The sequence below is a fragment of the Equus przewalskii genome, chromosome 25, assembly GCF_037783145.1.
Source record: "Equus przewalskii isolate Varuska chromosome 25, EquPr2, whole genome shotgun sequence".
NCBI lineage: Eukaryota > Metazoa > Chordata > Mammalia > Perissodactyla > Equidae > Equus > Equus przewalskii.
The window spans coordinates 22737296-22755109 of NC_091855.1; the positions used below are offsets into that span (position 1 = coordinate 22737296).

The following is a 17814-nucleotide window of genomic DNA, read 5'->3' on the forward strand; positions in this document are numbered from 1 at the left end:
TTCCTTCTCTGCTTCTTTGGTCTCATCCCTTTCTGCCACCCCCTCATGTCTGCCATCCTTCCCTGAACACATCTGCTTTCTCTCACCTCTTTGTCTAGAATGTTCTTATTTCCTCTTTTCTTGCGGCCACTTTTTCTGCATCCAGGGAACCTCAATTTAGGCATCACCTCCTCACAAGGCTTCTTGGATGTCTAGCCCTCTCCTCCCAGGATGCTGTAGATGCCTCACCCAGAGCACCCTGGGAATGTCTCTATCCTAGCAGTTGTCGTTTTGCAGGGACCTCATATTTGAATGCCTAGATCTTGGCATAGTTTCTGGCACCTTATCTGAGCTCAGTGCTTGCTGAATGAATTGAATAATGATAATCCCTAATGAATTGAATAATGATGATCCCCACTGAATTTGTCAGTCCTTTTTGGGTTATAAGTGACAGAAACTGGCTTCAGGCATGGCTGGATCCTGGTACTCGATTGACATCATCAGGACCATTGCTCTCTCCATCTCTAGACTTTGCTTTCCTCTGTCTGGATTTCATCCTCAAGCTGGCTCCCTGAAAATGACCATCAGCAGCTTCAATCTACTCACTTAGCAACCTCAGTGAGAAAAGGACATCTCTTTTCCAACATTTTCAGGGAAAGTCTCCACACCACGCTCATTAGATCAATTTACTTACTGTGCCAGGGGCATGAAACGTGGTGACTGGTCAGACCTGAGTAAAATGTCCATCCTTGGGGCTGGAGGATGGAGTCATGATCACCTGAAATACATGGATCCAGTCCAGCAGGGATGTTTCCTCAAAAGAAAAATGGGGTGCTTATGGGTTAGAGCGAAACAAACAACATTCGCACAGGGATGCCAGGTACTGCTAGTTGTCGTATAAACATTTCCACTCATCTGTACAACGATCCAAAGAAGTCCGTCCCACGGATGGGGAAGCTGAGGCTTGGAGTAGTTGAGTGACCCGCCCGAGTTTACACAGCTCACAAGAGGAGGAGCCCAGTTCTTGCTCTGACAGCCTGCCTCCAGAGGCTTCCCCCTTAAAAATATTTTTTAAAAAGAATATATAGACAGTAAAAATTCCAAACAGTGCACAAAGGTGTGCAGTGAACAGGTAGTTATACTTCACGCCCCGACCCTGAGCCCCAACCTCCCCCTTCCTGTCCCCAGTCGTCCAGCCCAGAGACCCCACTTTTAAGCTTTATTATGCTGGTCGAGAGTGGTCTTTAGGGCTAATTTGTCCCCACTTCTGCGGATTTTACCCCATGCCTGGTGTATATGAGGTCTTTCCACTCGAGTTGGTGGGGATACGAACTATTTCTAGTCCTGCGTGAAGGCGGGAAATTTTGGGGCTTAAACTGCTTTGCGCTGGTTCGTTCCCAGCCTCTGGGAGCTTCACACGCATGCGCCGATCGGTACTCAGGCCAAGGCTAGCGAGGACCTCTCCTCGGATGCTCTGCCCCCCCAGTCTAGCTCCTTTGGCGGCTCTGCATGCGATCTGTCTCCTTCCCTCAGGGAGACCATGGGGCTTTGCCTCGGGTCCCCCTCCCTGATGGGTGGCGGTGTGGAAGGGACCTCTTGGCAGTAAGCTGGGGCAGTTGTAGGGCTCACCTCCTTCCTTTCCCTTCTCTCACCCTTCCTGCACCGTCTGCTGCTCAGCGTGTTAAACCGTTGTTTCATTTTCTCTGCGTGTTTTTGGTTTTTTTATGCTGTTTAAGGAAGGAGGGTAAATCTGGTACCTATTACTCCATCACGGCCAGAAGTGGTGCCACTTTCACCAGTTTTTTATGGATGCTTCCAGAGACATGCTATGCATGAACAAGCACATATATCTCCTCTTCTTTATGCCTGTGATACGCCCTTTGCCGCACAGTTTTGTTCCTTACATTTGTCACTTATGATCCTCCAGATTGTTCTATATAGATGGACCTCACTCTTTTAAAGGCAGAGCCTGCACTCCTAACCCCTCCTCTGTTCTGCCTCAGTGAATGACAGCTGTTATTATCAGCTATAATTGATGCTCGGTAAATAGTTGACGAGTTGAATAAATTATGGTGAAACTGCACCCAGGTGGCTGGACTCTCATGTTCTGATGACTGGAGGAAACAGGATGCTCCATATTCAGTTTGGGGTCTTTTGTATTCCAACCTCTTCTGTCCTCTCCTTTCACTTCTCTGTAGAGATTCTTCTTGCCTCCTGGACTTGGGTAGGCTGAGACGTAGTAATGTTTAAACCTCAGCTCTTGTCTCTTCTCTCCTGTTTCATAAGGATTCAATTTACACAACAAAATCACATCCACTGTATAAAAAGAGGCCCCGGTATCCAATCGGGGAGGCACCGTAAGGTGATATGGAAGTGTGCCTGGATAGAGCCTGGCATCTAGAAGCTCATAAAATACTTTTTGGATGAACTTGGGGTTCACTTGTGTCTTGTGCAGTTATTAACTAGCCTCCTTTCCCACTCTAAAAGTCCTGGTTATGTAACATCTAGTTAGGACCTATTAAGTGATGCTGTCAAAGATGAGTATATAGGGATATTCACTGACTCATAATTTATCAAAGTAAAGCATTGGAAATATCTTAAATGTTCATAGCAACAGAATAGTTAAATAAACGGTGAAAGATTGGCATATAGGGTTAGTATTAGTCTGGTTGCGTTAATTAGTATATAGTCTTAGTCTGTTCAGGCTGCTATAATGAAAATACCACAGATTGGTGGCTTATAAACAAAAATTTATTTCTTGTAGTTCTAGAGTCTGGGAAGTCCAAGATCAAGGCTCCGGCAGATTCGGTGTCTGGTGAGAACCCCTTCGTGGTTTACAGATGGCCATCTTCTTATGGTGTTCTCATGTGGCAGCTGGGCTAGGGAGCTCTCTGGGGTCTCTTTCCTAAGGGCACTAATCCCTTTCATGAGAGCTCCATTTTCATGACCTAATCACCTCTCAAAGGCTCTCACCTCCTAATACCACCTCATTGGGCATTAGGATTTAGTTTATGAATTTTGGGGGGACATTCAGTCTATAGTAAGTATATAGCTCTTAAAAACGTGTGTGTTTGTGTGTGTGATATCGGTTAACATGACCTCCAGATGCAAGTCAACCTCTTGGTCTGGTCTTTAGCTGACTTTTTCCCTAATCACAACTTTGGAAGCTAACCCAGCATGAGATATCAATTCACTATTTAATATCTTTTCTAGTTCTCGTGGCAGCCCCACAAAGTGACTTTATTTGCCTCATTTCTACAGAAGAACTAATCGAGGCCATAAAGCTGATGTATAGAGGAACTAAGATTTGGGTTCAGGTCCTTCTGACCCTAAAGCCTGAGATCCAGTTGCCCATGGGGTTAAAGCATTGTTCCCAAAGTGTGCTCCGCAGAACTCTCCTCCTAGGAATGCTACAGGGAAAAGGGCTCCCTGTTCTCAGGGATATTTGCCTTGGGTCTCAAGGTATTTGCATTTCTGTTGTGATTTAAAGTGGGAGACAGTCTCTAGCAACTGCCTAGGGTTGAGGGAGGAGTTTTTTTAGATGGGAGCTGGGTTGACACCTTGGAATCATTCCATGGGAGCTGATCTATTACTTGACCTGAGTATGAAGTAGCCCTTTCTACAAACGCCTGGGTCATAGAAATTTGGAATATTGAGTGAGGAGGGCTTCAGAAACAGTAATTTAGGCCTATCTCTTCATTTTACACATGAGGAAACTGAGGTAAAGGGAGATTACCTTGTCCAAGGCCAGCACTTGGCTTGGCTGAGAGAGGGCTGGAACCCAGCACCTACGTCTCCTGATTCCTAGTCCAGCCATCTTTCCTCCTTCTGCGAATAAGAGAACTATTTTCCACATTCCCTGGCAATCAATGGGTGGTTTTATATATATTCTCCCTCTGTTTCCATTTCTCTGTGTTTTAGCTGTGTTTTTACTCTCTCTGTCTCAGGCACCCCCTCCTGATTGTATTTGAGTTCACAGCAAGATGGCAGGTTGATCACATGGACAAGGGGACAAGGACTAGAGAGTTAAGCAGAAGGAGCCTTGGGATATAGGGTTATAGCCTTGCATCAGCTCTGATGGGGATAGTCGTGTGTCATTACACATTAGATTTGTGGTGGAAAAGGCATGTATATAGGTAAGATTTTATCATATTGAATCATATCAGGGGTGCTTCCTATTTAAAGACCACCGTGGCCAACCGTTGCCTTATCCATTCCATCTCTAGCAATTTATCTTACAAAGATATGTGCATAAGGATGTTTTTTAAAACATTGTATGCAATAGCAAGAGACTATAAACAAGCTAATATCCACCGATGGGGGGGATGGTTATAAAAACTATGGTACCTCCACGCAGTGAAGTATGTAGAGCCATGAGATGCAACATGGCGGATCGTATGGGATGATCGGTGAAACCTAGAAGATGGATTAAATGAAAAAATAAGGTATGTGCCTGTCTTGGTTTGGGTTCCCTTGAAAGCAGAGCCTCAGGCAAGGACTTGTTTACAGGTAGTTTTTTGGGGAAGTGATCCCAGAAAAAATAAATGAGGAAGTGAAGAGAGTGAGACAGAAAATGCAAATAAAAGGTGTATTATTGAGTTGTTGCTGTAGGTAAGGGAAGCCCAAATAAGTCCAGACCTTTGAAAAACACAGGTCTCCCAGAGTTGTCTGTCTGTTGGTAAGAAGGAAGGCTGGGGCATTTATTAACAAAACCCATCCTGCATTGGTGCAGGTTGTTCCAGGGGCTTACCTGCCTTCTACTTCTGTCTGCATTTCCCTGTGGGCTGAGCAGGCTCCTGTGCCTTTGGAGAAGGCCCTAGTGTTCAAGGTGGGACTGACAGTGTGCAAGGAAGGGACTGTCCATGGGAGTTGTAGCAGAAAGCAGAGGTGGTCTGAGGATGCTAGGCACCAAAAGCATCTACTATAAGATAAAAGATGTTGATTTGCACGTAAAGAAAGTATATGTTGGTGTTTGTGTATGTATATCTACATACATATCCATATCCAAATACCAATAGAGAGGTGTATACACGTATACACACAGGCAATTTTTAAATAATACATAAAATCACCAGGAACAGTGGTTACCTTTGAGAGGAAAGATGGGGTTTTTGGAGGTCTGGACATTTGGTGTGGGAGAGGACTAATTTTTCAATGTCTAACTTTTTGTACTAGTTGCTGTTTTTTTCAACCATATGAATGTATTTCCTTAGTAATGTTTTAATTAATTTTATTGAAGTATAACTGACATATAATGAAATGCACCTATTTTAAGTGCACAGTTTAATGAGTTTCAGTGAGTGTATACATTGATGTAACCACCATCACGGTCAAGATGTAGAACATTTCCGTCGAGTTCTCTGTTGCCCTTTTGCAGTTAACTCCCTCCTCTCGAGGCAACCACTGCTCTGCTTTATATCATCTTAGATTGTTTGTTTTTTCTAGATTTTCTGTAAAGGGAATTATACACTGTATACTTTTGTGTCTGGCTTATTTTGCTCAGCATAACGTTTTTGAGAACTATCCATTATATTTTTTATATCAATAGTCTGTTCCTTTTTACTGATGGGTAGTATTCTGTTATAGAGATATGATACAATTTATTTCCCATTCACTTTGTGATGGACTTGTAGATTATGTCTAGTTTTGAGTTATTGTGAATAAAAGTTATCATGAAAAAGTCATGAACATTTGCAACATGTCTTTGTGCAGACATATGTTTTCATTTTTCTTGTGTAAATACCCATGGGATTTCTGGGGCATATAGTAGGTGAATATTTCACTTTATAATAAATTGCCAAATTTTTCCAAGTTGCTGTATTATTTTGCATTTCTACCAGTAAAGTATGAGATTTCCAGTTGTTCCACATCCTTGCCAACACCTGGTGTTGTTCCTCTTTTTAATTTGAGCCATTCTAGTGGGTGGTAGTAGTATTTCATAATTTCAGTTTGCATTTCCCCAATGACAATGATGTTGAGCGTATTTTCATTTGAATATTTGCCATTTATATTTCTTCTTTTGGGAAGTCTGTTCAAAATTTTGCCTAGTTTTAATAAGGTTAATATCTTATTATTTAGCTATAAGATTTCTTTGCATATTCTAGATATGAGCCTGTTGTCAGATATATGTATTGCATATATTTTTTTTGTGGCTTGCCTTTTCTTTCGTTTTTTTAATGCTGTTTTTTCAAAGTGTAGGAAGCTTTACTTTTGATATGGTCCAATTCATCAATTTTTTTCTTCTAGGGTACATGCATTTTGTGTACTATCTAAGAATCTTTGCCTATACTAAGGTCATAACATTTTTCTGCTGTATTTTCTTCTGGAAATTTTTAGTTTAGCATTTACATTTAGGCCAATGATCAATTTTAAGTTAATTTTTGTTTATGGTGTAAGGCAATAATCAAGCTTTTGTTGTCTTCCTGGGGTATTCAATTGTCCTAGCAACATTTGTTGAAAATCCTTTCGCATTGGATTACTTTGGCATTTTTGTCAAAAATTAATTGACCATATATGAGTTGGTCTATTTCTGGACTCTATTCTGTTCCATTGGTCTGTATGGCTCTCCTATGTTAATAGCACACTGTCTTTATTATTGTAGCTTTATGGTAAATCTTAATATAGTATAGTTCGTACACTATTTTAGGATGTAGCGTAGGAGGTAGTCTAAGTCCTCCAACTTTGTTCTTCTTTTTTGAAGTTGTGCTGGCTATTCAACGTCCTTAACATTCACATATAGATTTTATCACCAGTTTGTCAATTTCTATTAAGGAAAAACCTGGTGGCATTGTGATTGAGAGTACATTGAATACCAATACACTGTGAAGTATTGACATCTTAACAATATTCAGTCTTCCAATTCATAAACATTGTTTTTATCTTCATTTAGTTAGGTCTTCTTTAATTTTCTCAGTGATTGTTTTGTCATTTTCGGTGTAGAGGTTTAGCATATATTTTGTTAAATTTATCTGCAATGTTTTATGTCTTTTGATGCTATGGTAAATGATTTTTGTGGTAGCCAGCCTCCAGACTGGCTCCCAGTCATCCTTCCCTTCTGGTATTAATGCCTTTGTACACCCTCCCTCCCCCAACACACACACACATTGTATCAGAGTTGGTCTTAGTGACCAATAGAATATGGTAGAAGTGATGGAATGCCACTTCTGAGACTTGGTAATAAAAGGCATCCCGACTTCTCCTTTGCTCTCTCCTGCACTGCTTACTCTGGAAGACATGGGAACAGCTCTGTTGGGAGATCCAATGTGGTGAAAAATGGAGACCTTCATAAGTGACGACGTGAGGCCTCCACTAACAGGATGTGAATGAGTGGATCCTCCGGCCCCAGTCATGCCTTCAGATGACAGCAGCCCTGGCTAACATCTTGACTGCAGCTTCCTGAGAGACCCTGGGCTGAACCACCTAATGGAACTACTCCCAGATTCCTGACTCTAAGAAACTGTGGGAGATAATAAATGTTGTTTTAAGCTGCTAATGTAGTGATTTGTTACACAGCAATTGAAAACTAATACAATATTTTTAAAAATAATTAATGGTATCTATTTTATTTTGATTTCCAATTCTTTGTTTCTAGAATAGAGAAATTCTATTTTTTAATAGACCTTGTATCTTGTGTCCTTGCTAGAATCAGCCCTTTTGCAGATATCTTAGGATTTTCAACATAGGCAATCATGTCATCTGTGACAAAGATAGTTTTATTTCTTTTCAAATCTGGATGCCTTTTATATATTCTGCTTTATTAAACTGGCTAGGACTTTTGGGATAATGTAGAATAAAATGGTGAAAACAGATAGTCTTGCTTTGTTCTTGATCTTAAGGGAAGTTATTCAGTCGTTCACCATAAGTATGATGTTAGATGTAGTTTTCAAGAGATGCCCTTTATCAGATTGAGGAAGTTTTCTTCTGTTATTAATTTACTGAGAGGTTTTTTTAATTTTTACCAATTCCTGTCATCAATACTAGATTTATAGTTTTATTAGAGTAACAAATAGTTGTTACAGTGAGATCTACACATGTACACAGAATTACATTTAAATTCCTATAGAACAATATTTACATTTTAAGTTACGCTTGAAATTAGAAGATGATGTACAGCTGAAGCTTTACAACAAAGAAAAGAAAAACATATGAGACAGAAATAGAGTTAACAGTAAAAGTATAGCTATCTGTTCTTGATACAACACGTGGAAACTTTTTGTCGGAAAGCTACATCTTCTTAATCTGATTGTCTGAATCATTAAAACATGGATGGTTCAGGGCTATTTTGCCAGCAACTTGTTTGGCAGGATCATAAACTAACACTTTTGAAAGCAAATCCGAGCCATTTTAACCAAGTTTTTGACATGAGATGCTGGACTTCCTGTTTTCCACTTGGGAAACATATTCTTATAATTTTATAAAGATCCCACTTCCGGCCATGCTTCATTGTTGAGGGTGTCCAAAGCTCTGAAAATCCTGAAGAGTCGATCAACTTCTGAATCCCCATGGCAAAGTGGCTACTTAGTTACTAATTCTGCAAATATGGTGTCTAGACTCCAAATGTCAACTGGAGTTGAATAGTGAGTTGACCCCAGCAATACTTGTGGAGGTCTATAGCAGAGAGTGACTACCTCATGTGTGTATACTCTAAGAGGTATTCCAAAAGCTCCGGCAAAGCCAAAATCAGCTAGTAATCGTTCATTTGTTATCAATAGGTTTTGAGGTTGTTAGTCTCTGTGAAGAGCTCTTCTAGGGTGATAAAACACAATCTCTTGGAGGATTTGGTACAGACAATCTTAATAAGTGAAGAATCCATGAACTGACCAGGAGGGATAGAATCCAAGTATTTCTTAAGATCCAAGGAATTCAAAGATGAGATATAACCTAGAATCCTGCATAAGCACGTCTGGAAGACTGACTATATTTGGATGACAGAGTTCTTTTAATAGAGAAATTTCCTGAATTGCAGTACTAGGAATCCTTCCTCTTTGCACTCTAGTCTGATTTTCCTCATGGCTACCACTTGACCTGTTGTATTGTGTCTGCCCTTATACATAACTTCATAGGTATCTTCTCCAGTTTTCTTTATTTTGGTATAACCTTCCCTAGTTACTCAATAGGTATGGTAGAGCCCAGCTTATTATTCTGTGATGGTGGCAGGGTGGGGTTGGGGGTGTTGGAGTGATAGAGGCAGGTACCATGTCTGTGTCACTCTTTCCTCAACTTCCAAGAGCCCTGAGACCTTTTATTACAAATCATTTTCTAATAATCTTTTTGAGTCTATTGAGATAATTATATGGTTTTTCTTCTTTTTTGTTTTGTTAATATGGTGAATTACATTGATTAATATTTGAGTGTTAAAACAGCCTTGCATTCCTGAGATCAACCCTCCTTGGTCATCATGTATGAATTGTTTTTGAAAATATTTGATGAATACTTTTCTCTTTTCTGTTATTTGAGACACATCTGCGCTTTGTGCATCTGAGAGCGGCCAGGAGACTCTGCTCCCCATGGGCTGCTGTTGGGATCACAGTGGTCCTTTGGTGCCTGAAACTTGGGCAAGTGGATTTTTGTAGCCCTCTGAGATCCTTGGGGGAAATGTCCAGACTGAGATGTGGAATCTTGGTGGACTATTGATCATTTGCTACCCGCTTCAATCAATATATTTGTTCAAACCAAGTATTTGTTTAATTTGGAAGAGGAGCTGAAAATTGGGATAGTGAGTGGAAGAATGAGAAGGAAGACTGCTGATAGAAACCTCAAAATAGGGAGAGTATTAAGATATAGCTACCCTAAAATGATAGATATTCACTATTGAAAACATGGCCCTTAGGGGTCTTAGGCACATCTTCAGGATCATTTTATAGTATTCCTTTAACCACAAACTCTACTTTTCCGGAGAAGTAAAAAATGTGTGATTTGAAACCGCATTGTTTTCCTCCATGTCCTTAAGTTTCCAGTGACGTACTAGCCACTGGTGATGTGTGAGCGTACCTTTCCTCATGTATTGACGCTCCAGGGAGCTGCCTGGCAGACCCATTCCTTAATCTGACTCTGGCCTGACTATTTCCTCTTAGTGCTTTGAGCTCAGAGGGGGTTTGATCAGTATCATTGAAAGCTCAGTGTCTCCTACTCTGGGACTTCAGGGAGATGGGTATGAGATATTATGACAATTTATTTTCACTCAAGAATGTTAAGACCAGGAGAAAACTCTCTTGGCCTGCCTCAGAGGCTGGGGTCAGTGTCCATATTTATGAGCAGGGAGGCTGAGACATGGGATTCGGAAGGGGGAACTGTCAGTGGATGACATGTTAGGAAAGAGTCTGCGTGGCTCCATCAAGTCCCCAGTAGCTGCCAACTTCTCAAGGTTAATCTGCTGAAAAGGGCTAGACCCTCTTGGCTTTCTCCTGTATCCAGTCAGCGATGCATCTTGGAGTCTGTGAAAATAGCTGGCGAGCAGAGTAGGGCAATGCAGTCTCTCTTTCTCCTCTATCTCATTTTTCATTCTCTCTCTTCTCTCCCCCTGTAATCTAGACTGGGACAATCAGATGACAAAAGAGTTCTACTTTAAAACAAGTGCACTCAGGTATTTATAGTAAGGAAATGGACTGAATGAGCCAGCTGCTAAAAATAGAAGGTCTGACTTAATCCATTCAGGAAGACTGTGGCCCAATGCATTTAGGGATAAAATAAATCAATTCAGATCTAATATTTAGAAAACTTATCCCAGATTGGAATGGTTGGCCTCTCACAAGAAATGCTATAGATTTTTCCAAATTGGCAGCAATGGTGGGGATGGGCTTTGCAGGCAAAAGGCTTGACTCTTAGCCTGGACCTCAGAAGATCTTCTAAAGTGTGTTCTAATTTCCCTCCAGAAGAATTGGGCTAAGTCATCTAAACTTAGCACTAGACAAATTTCAGTGAAGCCTGCTGAGCCCATAAGGGAGTTTGGGGGTCTGATTTATGTTTGGGGAATACTAAGTCTGTCAATTTTATGGTTGGTGCTCATTCAATTTTCCCACACGGTAAGTTCTTTGAATGAATAAACACTTGCACAGCATTTGTTGAGCACTTACTGAGTGCCATGCACTATGCTAGGCCCTTCTCATGCTATTTTATTTAGGCCTCACCATAATTTTGCTGATTTACAAACTGAGGCTCAGCTAGGATTTTCCAAAGCCACGTTGCTAGTGTATGGAAGATAGAGATTTGAACTCATATCTAGTGTTGGGGATGGATACCGAGTCTTGTAGTATTTCTGCAGTCCTCATGGCATTTTATTCTGGGCTGTGCACTTAGAGGCCCTCAATCAGTGTTTGTTTATGATGAGGGCTTTCTTGACTATTTCTCTCATTCTCTCTCCTCCTTTGAGTTCAACAGCCGAATGGTGCTGGTCAGCTTCACGTCTACTTTATGTTATCTTATATCATCCTTTGTACCAATTAGGAATGTGTTAAGTTACAATGGAAAAAACCTCAACTGATGTGGTGGTTTAGAAAAAAATGGGTGCAAGTTCTTTGATACTGCTCCCCTTGAGAGTTGGGGTCTGTGTCTCCTGTCTGGTGACTGCTTTGACCAACCAAGTCCTGCAGAAATGACACTGCGTGACCTCTTCATGAGGCTAAGTCATAAAAAGCTGTTCAATTTCCACCTAGGTCTCTCGGAACACTTGCTCTCAGAACCCAGCCATGATGCTGTGAAAAGCTTAAGGCATCTGGAGAGGTCATGTGTGTAGGCACTCTGCTCAACAGTCCCATCTGATTCTAGTCTTTGGTCATCCCGGCCCAGGTACCAGACATATGAGTGAAAAAGCCATCTTGGAAGTGGATTCTCCAGGTCTAGCTGTTCTGGTTCCTAGGTATTTGAGTCATTCAGCTGTTTGAGTCTCCTCAGCAGAGGCCCCAGACATTATGAAGTAGAGGTAAGCCATTCCAACTGAACCCTGTCTGAATTCTTGACCCGTAGAATCTATGAGCTTAATAAAATGCCTTTTTATGTCACCAAGTTTTGGAGTAACTTGTTATACCATAAAAGTAACTGGAATATCCAACTAACATTGGTTTACAGCAGTAGAAGCATATGTGCATGTTTTATGTAGTGGGAGTCTGGAGGTGGGCTCTTGTTGGCATTAGTTCACTGGTCAGCTTCAGGACCCAGGATCATTCCATATGTCCTTGTACCATCCTTAGTATGTTAACTTTTGTCCTCATGCTTGTTGCCTCATCATTTTAGCATAACTGCTGTAGCTCCAGACATTGCATCAACATTCAAGAAGAACAAGGGACAGGCAGAGACAGCCTTATCTATATGGTTTTATTAGGAAAGTGAAAGCTTTCTCAGAAATCCCCGGGTCTTATGTCTCATCAGCTAGAATTTTGTCACATGGCCACTTCTAATGGGAAGGGAGACTGAGGAAATGAGTATTTACCTGGGCATCTTGCAATCCTAAACAGAGTCTGGATTCACTTAGGAAGGACACAGGAGAATCTGAACACCATGTGGGCAAGACCAGCATCTACCACATACCTCAACTCTTTTATGTGTTTTTTTTTTTTCTGGTTAGTTCAACTAGGTGGTGAGTTATTCAAAACTGAGACAATGCTGGTTACTTCTCTGGAATGCTTGTTAGCATCCAGTGTAGCACTGAGAACCTCATTTCTGGTTAACATATTTATTTGTCAAAGAAAGAGGAGAAGAAGGAGGAGGTTTTCCAGAGCAGAGGTCTTCAAATGTTTTTCCTTGTATATCCCTTGAGAGGATTTTGAGAGAAAATGCTCCCCTTTGCACACTTTTTTTTGGTGAGGAAAATTGGCCTTGAGCTAACATCTGTGCCAATCTTCTTCTATTTTGTATGTGGGATGTCGCCATAGCATGGCTTGACGAGCAGTGTGTGGGTCCATGTCCGGGATCTGAACCCATGAACCCCCAGGCTTCTGAAGGGAAGCATGTGAACTTAACCGCTATGCCACTGGGCCAGCCCCAAGAACACTTGCACACTTTTAACTTGATATCTGCAGTTTTTCATTATAACTTTACATAGTTGCAAAATTACATAGTAATTTTGGCATATTGTAAATACTGACATTTTAAAGTAAACCTTTATATTGTTCTTTTTAAAGTTTCCAATGAAGTCTAAATACCATAGTGACTTGATACTACCCTTCTGCTTAAAAAGACACAAACTTTCCTTTACTATTCAGAAATTTTTACATCATTCCTTTTCTCCTTGAACTTACATTTTTATTCTACTTTCCCCACAGAATTTTATCCTAAAGTAATATATTTTTATGCTTCAAAGTTTTTATTGATTTCTGTATTATACTTCTCTGCATGCAAAACATACATATAAATTGAAATAGCATTTTGAAACATTTTACATGACTAAAAGGTTTAAGTATTGAAATATGTCTTCTGGATTGAATTATCATTAAAATTATTACCATACAATTGAGAAAAACAACATAAATATATTATATATTTTCACACATAATTATTAAACACTAGAAGTGAAATTCATTGGAAATGCATCTGTTGTGAGATGGATGGGATTTTTAAAAATTATCTCATGTATCTGTGGGTGAATATTACTTATTGCTAGAGTGAGCCAATTACAATCTCATTTTTTGTTTATTAAGACACAAGTGCTGAAAATGTTCACATAAGTAGATGGAAATGTAAGGAATATTGTAATATTTGAATTATTTGAGCTACTTCCAAGTCGTGTATCAAAATCACATAGTGATCTATCATCAAAAATTATTTTTAATGATCTATCAGCTGACAGCTCAATTAGGTCCTCTTTCGATTATGTGGACACCGCCTGACTTGGAACGAATCGTTTGAGTTGTTCACTTGCAAATGGATTTGTTACCCGCTCACCAGAGACATTCACAACCTCAGTATTTCTATTTACCCCCCTGTTTGGAGCCCTGGAAGTTTATGCTCCAGGATGCATCATATTAAGATTTGGGATGAGTGAGAACCGTGCCTTTCTACTGGTAAGTGGGAGGAGGGCTCCTGTGAGAGAAGGTGGGGAAAGAGAGCTTGCCTGATGCAGATCAATTTTAGGAGAGTCTGGAGGAAAAGTGAGGATTTGGAAATTGATCCTCATAAATCTATCCATGCCCCCAAACCAAGTCTGCTCATACCCCCAAGAATATGTGTACCCCACTTTGAAGACCTCTGTTCCAAAGGGTATTGGAACTCACTGAGATGTTAACACTCTTCTGAGAGGATGGATTTGCTTGAATTTCCTCCCAGCATGTTGGCTGTTACTGTGCTACGTGCCTTATAGGTAACATTTCACTGAGTCCTGAGAACAACCTTAAGAGGCAGGAATCATTATCCCTATTTTGCAGATGAGGATGCAGGGATTAAGGGAAGTAGCAATCATCAAGTACAAGAGTTGGGGTTCAAACTCAGGGCCATGGGTTTACAGATCCTGAGCTCTTTGGCTGCTGTGTTAAATCATGCCCGGCTTTGGGCACAGCGAGCACAGCCCTTCACATGAGTTGTTGCCTGAACTGCTGTTGTTTTTATCTTTGTCTGCTTCTTGGCAACTTTCTCTAAAGCAGTGGTTCTCAGACACAGATGGCTGGGCCCCGCCTCCAGAATTTCTGATTTAGTGGGTCTGGGTGAGGACGAGAATCTGCATTTCTAAGAAGTTCCAAGTCTGGGACCCACACCTTGAGAAATACTTCTCTAAAGCATGCCCAGCCTCATGGGAAAGAGTCTCGTTTCTAATGCATTTAGGGACTGATGTTTTTTCTATAAGTTTCTTTTAGGGCTGAGGTTTTTACCTGCCTAGAAGTGAGTATGTACAAATATGCACGTTACATGTATATTTTAATACCTGAATCAACTTTGGAAAAACTTGTACTGCAGGAATTTTTGCTGGAGATTTTTTTGGGTAATATTGCCCATGGGCATGCCCATCAGGAGAAATTGTGTTTATGTATTTTTATTTATTCCTATACACTTGCACATGAAGGTCCTCTGTATCTTTGCCGAGGTGAGGTGTTCCCTCCAGATGGATGGATGTCCTTTCCCCCATTCTTTACCAATTGGTTCAGTCTTCAAGACTCCTCTCAAGTTAATTTCTCTCTGAAGTTTCCTGGCTGAGTTAAGCACCTTTTCCCTGAACTCCCCTATACCCACATAGCATTCTACAGGTGTGATCTTGCTTGTACTTTCTTTCTCCCACTGGATGATAGTTCAATACTAGCCAGTGCTCGACAAATAATCATAATTCACTAACACTGTATGCTAGGCATTTGCTGAACACCTTACATACACCATTTCATTAAATCCTTACAACAACCTTTGGAAGTAGATATTGTTATAATTCTAATTTCATAGTCGTGGAAACTGAGGCACAGAAAGGTAACTTAGCCAAGGGCACGTAGCTATTCAAGGGCATTTCCTTGGACTGACCCTCAGGCTTGCAGCGCCCAAATACTGATGTGTCAGCCCATGAAGCTCATTGACATTGGGGTACATAGTTTATATCGGGAGAATGCTAGTCCATCGATATGTGTGGTGAGAAATGCCAAGGGGAATGGACGTTTTGGGCAGCGCATTCTCTCTCTTAGGGCAGATTTCTCAGGAAGCAGAGTATGAGCCTCCATTTGACCAGCCAGCTCAAGTGTAGACCAGGGGATTTAGTAACATAGGTCCAATCCATAGTGGCTTGGGTTAGGACAACCCATTGCTGCAACAAGGGTGTCGCTGGGAGCAGTAGGCAAGTCCTTGGGCACTATTTCTTCGTGGTTAAGAGCAAAACCTCTGCAGCTGGACTGGATGGCTCAAATTCCAGCCCTGCTGCTTACTAGCTATATGACCTTGGCAAGATACTCATCTGAACAAGAGGTTGCTAATAGGGGAACTTAGCTCATAGGCTTTGTAGGGCTAAATGTGTTAGCATATGCACAGAACTTAGAAGTGTGCCAAGTATAAAACAAGAACAAGAATGGTTGCTATTGTGACTATTAGCTTGTATTCTCAGTGTCAGCAGAGGCCTGGCACATAGTAGGTGTACAATGCATATTTTTGAATGAATGAAGGAATGAGTAGTTTGACTAGAACCTTGTTAGACTCTGCCTGTGTTTATTTGAGAGCAATGGCTTTCAAAGTGTTTTTTGACCATGACCTACAGTAAAGAAATACATTTTAAATTGAGATGAGTATGCACCTACTTATGTACACACACACACACACACACACATTACCACTATTACACGTGATGCATTCTTATATTTTCTATCCTATGCTATTTCATTTTTTAAAAAATTCCAGTGACCCACTACTTGATTTTGCCACCTATAAGGAGTCAGGACTGACAATCTGATAAACAACCCCCTTAAGAGACTTTCTCCTTTAATGGAACATTCTGTCTATAGATATGTTAATATCGCCAGGCAGGCATTGCATATCTTTGCTCTGATTTTAAAAGACAGACTCATTCCTCTCATTTTCAAGTTCTTGGGCTGGTGTATTCAGGTCCGTAGAGACCCTGTCTCCTGTTCTGTGGATACATCTCATGGCCCGGGCTGGCCTTGAGGTCTGTGCGTCTTCCCAGGGGCCAGTGGGTGCTACTCTTCTATGACGCTCCAGTTTTCTCAGCTGGATAGACAGGAGCTGTGGCCTAAAAGTAACTGCATCAAAGGCCTTGTGCCTCCTTAGCAAAGTTTGGACTTGGCTAAGGAAATGCCGTCTTTTCTTTAGGGTCTCTCAGTCTTTGTTTTAAAACTTTTGCCTAAGGTTGACCGGCACCTGCTGTGGGGATGGTCTTGGTTCCTGCCCCTCGGCTCACAAGATGTACATTGCCACCACTCCTCCTCCTGACTTGGGTTTTTGGCTCTTGGGCCCCAGTTCCACACTGGGGAAGTCTTTGGCTGGTGTTTAGCTGGATTCCTGAGTTTTTGGTGGCTGGCAAAGGTGAGTAGGAAAATGTTTTGCTGGTGGAGAATGGTGTTGGGGCGGGGTTGGCTGCGGGTGTGGCTGAAGCAGAGAGGGTGGGTGGAGCATGTCCTGAAGTGGGTGTAGAACTGTAAAGACTCTACACTGAGGCACCCTTTGAAACAGACTGGCCTGACCTCCACTCCCTGCGCTGGATCATGCTCCCCTTTCTCTGGTCGCTCTTGGTTTTCCTGAGTGGATGGTAAGGAGACAATCCTTGGGAAACTTTCTCAGCCACCAGCTTTTCAAGGCTTGCGTATAAATGCCACATGTGATACTCCTTCAAGTCAAAGGAGAGGAAGGAAAAAGGCTGCAGGGCCAGGGGAACTCTTAATGTGTCAGTAGGAATATTAATACCCGTGCTCCTCTTCATCCAGCATCTCTGAGCTTTGACGCCCATGGAGTCTGCCTCCTCACTCAAACTGGAGGCTGTGTCTCTGCTCTATAGCTTGTTGTCCATGCAACCTCTATTCATCAGTGTTGCTTAAACGTTTAAAATGCTTTTCCATTGTTTCTTTGAAATGCTAAAGCCAGCCTTCTTCAACCATGGCCATTAGGGCTCTTGTTTTTTCCGGCTTAGGAAAGTGAACGCCTCCACCTGTCTTTCCACACGCGGTGAGAGAGGACATGAGTAAAGCCATATTAAAATAGAGCCGGAGCAGCCATTGCAGAGGAATTGCCTTGCACGTTTTATTTTCTTTATCTTCCAAACTGGACCAAACTGCCAACATTCCAAGAAGTCAGTAAGGACAAGAATATCCTGTTTGTAAGGACTGATGAAATTGGACTTTGCTGATGACTGAATTGCTAACCAATCAACGAAGTACAAGTCTAGCCTCACCTTATGCAGCACCAGTGAAGTCTTCTCTAGGACAGCTTAAC

At 41.4% G+C, this 17814-nt stretch overlaps 1 pseudogene; it reads right to left on the reverse strand.

Moving 5' to 3' along the window:
- Nucleotides 1–8202: 8202 nt before the first annotated feature.
- LOC103561875 (cyclin-dependent kinase 1-like) lies at nt 8203–17332 on the reverse strand (annotated as a pseudogene).
- Nucleotides 17333–17814: the final 482 nt, after the last annotated feature.